Genomic DNA, 9,540 nt, shown 5'->3' with positions numbered 1-9,540 from the left:
ATTGATCATCAGAGAAACACCAATCAAAACTACAATGAGATATCATCTCACATCTGTTAAAATGGATTTTATCCAAAAGACAGGCAATAACAGGCTGGAGAGGATGTGGAGAAAAGGAGACCCTTGGACACTGTTTGTGGGAATGTAAATTAGTACAACTACTATGGAGAACAGTTTGGGCCTTCCTCAAAAAAACTGAAAATAGAACTATCGTATGATCCAGCAAACCCACTGCTAAGTATATACCTCCAAAATAGGAAATCAATATATTGAAGAGATATCTGCACTCCTATGTTTATTGCAGTTCCATTCACAATAGCCAAGATTTGGAAGCAATCCAAGTGTCCATCAACAAATGAATGAATAAAAAAAATGGTACATATACATAATGGAGTACTATTCAGCCATAAAAAGAATGAGATCCTGTCATTTGCAACAACATGGATGGAACTGGAGGTCATTATGTTAAGTGAAATAAGCCAAGCACAGAAAGACAAACTTTACATGTTCTCTCTTATTTGTGAAAGCTAAAAATTAAAACAACCGAACTTACGGAGATAGAGAATAGAATGATGGTTACCAGAGGCTAGGAAGGGTAGCGGGGTGGGTGTGCAGGGGTAGGGGGAATGGTTAATGAGTACAAAAAGATTTAGAATGAATAAGATCTAATGTCTGATAGCACAATATATTATTGACTATAGTCAATAATAATTTAATTGTACATTTAAAAATAACTAAAAGAGTATAATATTTTAACACAAAAAATAAATATCTGAGATGATAGATACCTCATTTACCCTGGTGTGATTATTATACATTGTTTGCCTGTATTAAAATATCCCATATATCCCATAAATAAATATATACATCTATGTACCCATAAAAATTAAAGACAAAACAAAACTAAAAACTACAGCTTTGCACAAAGGCTATTGCAACCTTAAACAAAAAATACTTCTGCCAGGACATCTGTCCACCAACTGCCTGTCTAACCTTGGACTGGTGCCACCTTTGTTACTGATCCTTGTAAGCAAAGATAATTGATTCAAAACAATTGTGTAATCCTTCTTATTTTTCTTTTTAAAACTTTTTTCTTCCCTTACCTGTCTGAATACACACATAGTTTGTGATGGCACGCATATTCCCATTGCAATGCTCATTCTTGAATAAATATCACTGTCTTTTAGAGAGCTTTTCTTTATCTGTTATTTAGGTTGGTGTGACTCACATAACTGTTCCCAAACAGCTAAGTTACTTTTCTCCGACTTCTGGAATACCCAATAGCAGGTTGGGGCCTATAGAATGTTGGTACACAGAAGGGTTATGTATGTAATTATAATTTTATATTTCAAGTCTATAGTTTTTACAATGAAAATTATAGAACGTGAAAGTTAATTTGGAACATCGTGTCTGGTGGTGATATGCAGAAAGCACAGTCTGAGCTTTGTCCCAAGTGAAGTGCATATCAGGTTCTTACAGTGGAAAGGGAAGGCATAAGACTTTTATGAATATTAAAAGAAAACAAAAGTAAAGTAAATGCATTGTGAAATACTGTCAGCTGAAAGGAATGTTGCTGTATTGAGTGTCAGTTCCAGGAAGTTACTCAAAACTTAAAGGTGTAGCAATCCTGTTTATACAGTTTCTGCTCCTATAGGCACTTTACTTCATCTTGAAACCCATAGGGAGTAATTGGAAAGGACATGGGTTTCAGGCAAGTTTTAAATTCCTTTCACAAATCCCCTTTTTATTTATCTTTAAAATAAAGATTGTTGTAAGATTGGATTTAGATAATACATGCATGGTACTTAACACAGAGGAGGCATTAAGCACAGTAATTCCTGTGGTACAGAGCCCCACATGTAGGCAGTTCAGAGGTGCTTCCCAGGGCCCTGGCGCTAATGCCTGTCCCTCCTGCTGAAGTTGCCTTTCCTGGTGTCCAATGAATTCTAAATTCAGCACATATACCAGAGGAATACAAGCCAAAGAAGTTGTTCCAGCTAGAGTTGCTGGGAATCCATGAATCAAAGACTTGCTCAGCTAGTTCTGTATGTGAAAGGAAATGGGTGTGACTCTGAAGAAGCCTTTTTAATTCTGATTCAGGAGATACATAATTAGATGCCACTTGATTTTGTTCCACAGACTTTTTGCTGAGAAGGACTTGAGAGCTAAGGTTCTGTGATCCAGAACTAGTTCCAGACTTACTCTTCTGGAAATGAAGAGGGCCCTCCTGTGCTTATTTTTCCAGGGTACTGCCTTGGAAATTGAGTCAGGGACCCATTGGTGAGAAGAGAACAGTGAACAGAATCACATTGATCTGGTCCTGGAGTTTGTCTGACAATTTCTACTTGACCGCAGGAGGTCTGAAGATTGGAAGGGGCCCTACTCAATTGTGCTATTTTTCTCTCTCTTTTTTTTTTTTGAGACGGAGTCGCCCAGGCTGGAGTGCAGCGGCATGGTCTCAGCTCACTGCAACTTCTGCCTCCCGGGTTCAAGCAGTTCTCTGCCTCAGCCTCCCAAGTAGCTGGGATTACAGGTGCCTGCCACCACTCCTGGCTAATTTTTGTATTTTCAGTAGAGACAGGGTTTCACCATCTTGGCCAGGCTGATCTTGAACTCCTGACCTCGTGATCCACCGGCCTCAGCCTCTCAAAGTGCTGGGATTACAGACGTGAGCCACTGTGCCCGGCCAATCGTGCTATTTCTCTACAGGACAAAGGGATATATAATCTGGTAAGTCCTAATGGGATCGGGGATGAAAAAGAAAAGATTACTATCATCAGCGACAAAAATGTTCTGGATGGGTTTGTGAAATGAGTCGAAGAGTTTTTTTTCCTACAGAATTTGACTGAAAAGGAAGTTAAGTTCGTCTTAATAATGGAGAATTCCTGATAGCATGTAAGGCTAAGGAATATATCTTCGATACATTATTGCACAGGTCCAGTCTTAAAGAAGCATCTTATATTCTCATTATTCTCTGCTGTCCAGTGACCTCTTACATGGCCCATGTCAGAGAATTGAAATGGTCACATCAGGACTTTTACATGAACTGTTGAAAATTCTGTCTCTCTTCATTATTGAACATATTTAGAATGTTCAAAAACTGAATTCCATGTAGTTAGGAAATCCTATTCCTATTTGTTATAATTGTAACAATACAATTATACTCTTAATTGTAAAAATACAATTATACTGTTTTAGTTATTTTTAACTGTACAATTATTGACTATAGTCACCCTGTTGTGCTATCAAATACTAGAGCTTATTCAGAAATACTAGATCTTATTCAGTCTATTTTTTTTTGTACTCATTTACCATCCCCGCCTCCCTCCCACCCCCTAATATCTTTCCCAGCCTCTGGTAACCATCATTTTACTCTCTATCTCCATAACTTCAATTGTCTTAATTTTTAGCTTTCATAAATAAGTGAGAACATTGTAAAGTTTGTCTTTCTGTGCCTGGCTTATTTCACTTAATGACCTCTAGTCCCCTCTATGTTGTTGCGAATGACAGGATCTCATTTTTTTTTGACACGGAGTTTTGCTCTTGTTGCCCAGGCTGGAGTGCAACAGTGCAATCTCGACTCACTGCAACCTCCGCCTCCTGGGTTCAAGTGATTCTCCTGCCTCAGCCTCCCAAGTAGCTGGGATTACAGTCATGCACTACCATGCCTGGCTAATTTTGTATTTTTAGTAGAGTGGGGTTTCTCCATGTTGGTCAGGCTGGTCTTGAACTCCTGACCTCAGTTGATCCACCTCCCTCAGCCTCCCAAAGTGCTGGGATTACAGGCATGAGCCACCGCACCCAACCAATCTTATTCTTTTTTATGGCTGAGTAGTACTCTGTTATGTATATGTACCACATTTTGTTTACCTGTTCATTTGTTGATGGACACTTGCATTGCTTCCCAATCTTGGCTATTGTGAACAGTGCTGCAACAAACATGGGAGTGAAGATATCTCTTCAATATACTGGTTTTCTTTCTTTTGGGTGTACACCCAGCAGAGAGGTTGCTGGGTTGTATGGCAGCTCTATTTTTAGCTTTTTGAGGAAGGTCCAAACTGTTCTCCATAGTGGCTGTACTAATTTACATTCCCACAAACAGGGTACAAGGTTCCCTTTTCTCTACCTTCTCTCCAGCATTTTTTATTACTTGTCTTTTAGATATAAGCCATTTTAACAGGGGTGAGATGATATCTCATTGTAGTTTTGATTTACATTTTTCTGATAACTAATAATGTTGAGGACCTTTTCATATGCCTTTTTTTCATTTGTATGTATTCCTTTGAGAAATGTTTATTCAACTCTTTTGCCCATATTTTAATCCGATTATTAGATTTTTTCCTATAGAGTTGTGTGGGCTCCTTATATTTTCTGGTTATTATTCCCTTATCAGATGGGCAGTTTGCAAATATTTTCTCCCATTCTGTGGGTTGTCTTTTTCTGTTGTTGATCTTTTCCTTTGCTGGAGGTAAGCTTTGTAACTTGATGAGATCCAATTTGTCTATTTTTGCTTTGGTTGCCTGTGTTGGTGGTGTATTACTTAAGAAATTTTTGCTTAGACCAATGTCCTGGAGAGTTTCCCCAGTGTTTTCCTGTAGTAGTTTCACAGTTTGAGGCTTTACATTGAAGTCTTTAATCTATTTTGATTTTATTTTTGTACATGATGAGAGAGAGTCATCTAGTTTCAGTCTTCTGCATATGAATATCCAGGTTTCCCAGCACCATTTATTGAAGAGACTGTCCTTTCTCTAATGTATGTTCTTGGCACCTTGGTAAAAAATGAGCTCACTGTAGGTATATGGATTTGTTTCTGGGTTCTCGATTTTTTTTCTTTGGTCTGTGTGTCTGTTTTCATGCCAGTACCATGCTGTTTTGGTTACTGTAGCTCTGTAGTATAATTTGATGTCAGATAATATGATTCCTTGAGTTTTGCTCTTTTTGCTCAGGATAGATTTTGTTATTCTGGGTCTTTTGTGTTTCCATATAAATTTTAGGATTGTGTTTTCTCTTTCTGTGAAGAATGTCATTGATATTTTGATATAATTTGCATAGAATCTGAAGATTGCTTTGGATAGTATGGACATTTTAACAATATTGATTCTTCCAATCTATGAACATGGAATACGTTTCCATTTTTTGTGTCCTCTTCAGTTTCTTTCATCAATGTTTTATAGTTTTCATTGAAGAGATTTTTCACTTCTTCAGTTAAATTAATTCCTAAGAATTTAATTTTATTTGTAGCTCTTGTAAATGGAATTACTTTCTTGATTTCTTTTTCAGATTCTTCTCTGTTGGCATATAGAAGTGCTACTGATTTTTGGATGTTGATTTTGTATCCTGCAACTTTAATGAATTTATAACTTCTAATAGTTTTTTGTTGTTGGAATCTTTAGTTTGTTCCATATATAAGACCACATCATCCACCGACAAGGACAATTTGACTTCTTCCTTTCCAATTTGGATGCCCTTTATGTTTTTCTGTCTTCCCCCATTGAGTGAGTCTGTAATATATGGCTTTTTATTATGTTGAGTTATGTTCCTTCTATACCCAGTTTTTTGAGGGGTTTTATCATCAAGGGATATTGAGTTTTATCAAGTGCTTTTTCAGCATTAATGGAAATGATCACGTGGTTTTTGTCCTCCATTTTGTTGCTATAATGTATCACATTGATTGATTTGTGCATGTTGTACCATCCTTGCATCCCTGGGATAAATCCCACTTGGTCATGATAAATGATATTTTTAATGTATTGTTGAATTTGGTTTCCTAGTATTTTGTCGAGGATGTTTCCATCAATATTCATCAGAAATATTGGCTTGTAGTTTTTTTTTTTTTTAAGTTTCTTTGTCCTGTTTTTTATTAGGGTAATATTGGCCTCATAGAATGAGTTTGGAAGTATTCCCTCTTTGTCTATTTTTAGAAATAGTTTGAATAGGATTGGTATTAGTTCTTCTTTAAATGTTTGGTAGAATTCAGCATTGAATTCACTGGGTCCCAGGCTTTTATTTACTGGGAGACTTTTTATTACAGCCTTGATCTCATTACTTTTTATTGATCTGTACAGGTTTTGGATTTCTTCAAGGTTCAATCTTGGTAGGTTGTATGTTTCTGGGAATTTATCCATTTCCTCTAGATTTTCCAATTTATTGGTGTATAGTTGCTCATAGTAGCTGCCAATAATCCTTTGAATTCCTGCAATATCAGTTGTAATGTTTTCTTTTTCATCTGTGATTTTATTTATTTGGGCCTTCTCTCTTTTTTCTTAGTCTGGCTAAAGATTTGTCTATTTTGTTTATCTTTTCAACAAAGCAACTTTCATTTCATTCATCTTTTGTATTGTTTTCTTAATTTTAACTTCATTTATTTCTGCTCTGATCATTATTGTTTATTATTTTCTACTAATTTTGGGTTTGGGCTGCTCTTGGTTTTCTAGTTCTTTAAAATGCATCATTAGGTTATTTATTTGAAGTTTTTCTTCTGTTTTGATGTAGACACTTATAGCTATAAATTTCCCTCTTTGTACTGCTTTTGCTGTATCCCATGGGTTTTGGTATGTTTGCATTATCATTTGTTTCAAGAAATGTTTCAATTTCCTCATTGACCCATTGGTCATTCAGGAGCATATTGTTTAATTTCCATGTGTTTGTATAATTTCTAAAATTGCTCTTGTTATTGATTTATAGTTTTATTCCATTTTGTTCAGAGAAGATACGTTATATTATTTCAACTTTTTGAGTGTTTTAAGACTGGTTCTGTGACCTAAAATATGGTCTGCGCTTGAGAATGATCCATGTGATTAGGAGAAAAACGTGTATTCTGCATCCATTGGATAAAATGTTCTGTAAATACCTATTAGGTTCATTTGTTCTATAGTACAGATTGAGTCCAAAGTTTCCTTGTTGATTTTCTGTCTGGGAGATCTGTCCAATGCTGAAAGTGAGATGTTGAAGTCTCTAGCTATTTTTTTTTTTTTGAGATGGAGTCTCACTCTGTCACCCAGGCTGGAGTGCAGTGGCGCGATCTCCGCTTGGCCCACTGCAAGCTCCACCTCCTGGGTTCACGCCATTCTCCTGCCTCAGCCTCCTGAGTAGCTGGGACTACAGGCGCCTGCCACCACACCTGGCTAATTATTTTGTATTTTTAATAGAGACAGGGTTTCACTGTGTTAGCCAGGATGGTCTCGATCTCCTGACCTCGTGATCCGCCCATCTTGGCCTCCAAAAGTGCTGGGATTACAGGCGTGAGCCATCGCGTCCGGCCTGAAGTCTCTAGCTATTATTGCATTGGGGTCTATCTCTTTAGCTCTAATCTGAATCTAAATCTATTTTGTCTGATACAAGTATAGCTATTCCTGCTCTTTTTTGGTGTTCATTGACACGAATATATTTTCCATTCCTGTGTTTTTATTCCATGTGTATCTTTATAGGAGAAGTGTGTTTCTTGTAGGTAACAGATCATTGGGTCTTGTTTTTTTAATTAATTCAACCACTCTATGTCTTTAGATTGGACAGTTTAGTTCATTTACATTTAATGTTATTACTAATAAGTGAGTACTTTTGGTATTTGATTTTTCGTTTTCTGGTTGTTTTGTGATCTTCTGTTTCTTCTTTTTCTTCTTCCTTTCAGTGAAGGTAATCTTCACTGATGGTATATTTCAATTTCTTGCTTTTCATTTTTTGCTTATTCATTGTATGTTTTTAGATTTGAAATTACTATGAGGCTTGCAAATGCTATCTTAAAACTCATTATTTTAAATAGATGACAACTTAACAGTGATTGCATAAACAAACAAACACAAACAGAAAACTAATAAAAACTCTACACTCTAACTTTGTCTCCTGCTTTTTATCTGTTTGTTGTTTGTCTTTATGTCCTGTGGTACTATGTCTTGAAAGTTGTAGTTGCTTTTGATTGGTTTATCGTTTGGCCTTTCTACTTAAGGTAAGAGTAGTTTACATACCACAATTACAGTGTTATAATATTCTGTGTTTTTCTGTGTGCTTCCTACTACCATTGAGTTTTGTACCTTCAGATGATTTCTTCTTGCTCATTAACATCATTTTCTTTCAGATCGAACAACTCCCTTCAGTATTTCTTGTAAGACAGGTTTGGTGTTGATGAAATCTCTCAGTTTTTGTTTGGGAAGGTCTTCATTTCTCCTTCATCCTTGAAGCATATTTTTTTTGCCAGATATATTATTCTAGGGTAAATGTTTTTTTCCCTTCAGCACATTAAATATGTCATGCCACTGTCTCTTGGCCTGTAAGGTTTCCAGTGAAAAGTCTGCTACTAGACGTATTGGAATTTTATTGTTTGTTATTTTTTCTTTTCTTTTGCCACTTTAGGATTCTTACTTTATACTTGATATTTGGGAGTTTGATTATCAAATGCCTCAGGTGGTCTTCTTTGGGTTAAATCTGCTGGGTGTTCTATTACCTTCTTGTACCTTGTACTTGAATATTGGTATCTTACTCTAGCTTTGGGAAGTTCTCCCTTTGCATAAACTTTCTACACCTATCTGTTTCTCAATCTTCTCTTTAAGGCCAGTAACTCCTAGATTTGCCCTTTTGAGGCTATTTTCTATTGCCCTTTTGAGGCTATTTTCTACATCTTGTAGCATGCTTCATTCTTTTTTCTTTTGTCTCCTTTGACTGTATATTTTCAAATAGCCTGCTTTCAAGATCACTAATTCTTCCTTCTGTTTGATCAATTCTGTTATTAAGAGATGCTGATGCATTCTTCTGTAGGTCAATGTATTTTTCAACTCCAGAATTTCTGCTTCTTTTTAATTATTTCAATTTCCTTAAAAAATTTATCTGATAGAATTCTGAATTCCTTTTATGTGTTATCTTGAATTCCTTTAAGTGTCCTCAAAACAGCTATTTTGAATTCTTTGTTTGAATGATTACATATTTCCGTCTCTCTGGGATTGGTCCCTGGTGCCTTACTTAGTCCATTTGGTAAGGTGATGTTTTCCTGAATCGTCTTTTTTTAAATTCAAAATTACATTTTATTACAGAATTTAAAAATAATTTTCCTTATAGGCTTCCTGGACTGGTGACTTACATTTTCTTTCTTTTTTTTAATTATATATATTTTTTCTTTTTTATACTTTTATTTTAAGTTCAGGGGTACATGTGTAGGTTTGTTATATAGGTAAACTTGTGTCATGGGAGTTTGTTGTATAAATTATTTTATCACCCAGTTATTAAGCCTAGTAACCATTCGTTATTTTTCCTGATCATCTCCCTCCTCCCACCCTCCATGCTCTACCTTCCAGTAGGCCCCAGTGTGTGTTGGTCCCCTCCATGAGTCTATGTGTTCTCATCATTTAGCTCCCACTTATAAGTGAAAACATGTGGTATTTGGTTTTCTGTTTCTGTGTTAGTTTACTAAGTGTAATGGCTGCCAGCTCCATTGGGAGCTGTTCTTGATCTTGTTATTTTTTTGGCTACATAGTATTCCATGAGGTATATGTACCGTGTTTTCTTTTTCTAGTCCACAGTTGATGGGCATTTAGGTTTATTCCATGTCTTTGC

The 9,540-nt window shown here is 36.0% G+C and overlaps 1 protein-coding gene across 1 annotated transcript in view; it reads left to right on the top strand.

Moving 5' to 3' along the window:
- The first annotated feature begins 2,113 nt into the window (after positions 1 to 2,113).
- Positions 2,114 to 9,540, top strand: part of GSDMC (gasdermin C) — a 38,508-nt gene continuing 31,081 nt past the window's right edge. The window contains exon 1 of the mRNA XM_057303089.2: positions 2,114 to 2,730. The gene's annotated coding sequence lies outside the window, so the exon portion shown is untranslated. The remainder of the gene's footprint in view (positions 2,731 to 9,540) is intronic.

This window comes from Pan paniscus, chromosome 7, assembly GCF_029289425.2.
Source record: "Pan paniscus chromosome 7, NHGRI_mPanPan1-v2.0_pri, whole genome shotgun sequence".
Lineage (NCBI taxonomy): Eukaryota > Metazoa > Chordata > Mammalia > Primates > Hominidae > Pan > Pan paniscus.
Note: the sequence above shows the minus strand (reverse complement) of the source record. Positions and strands in the feature narration are given on the sequence as shown.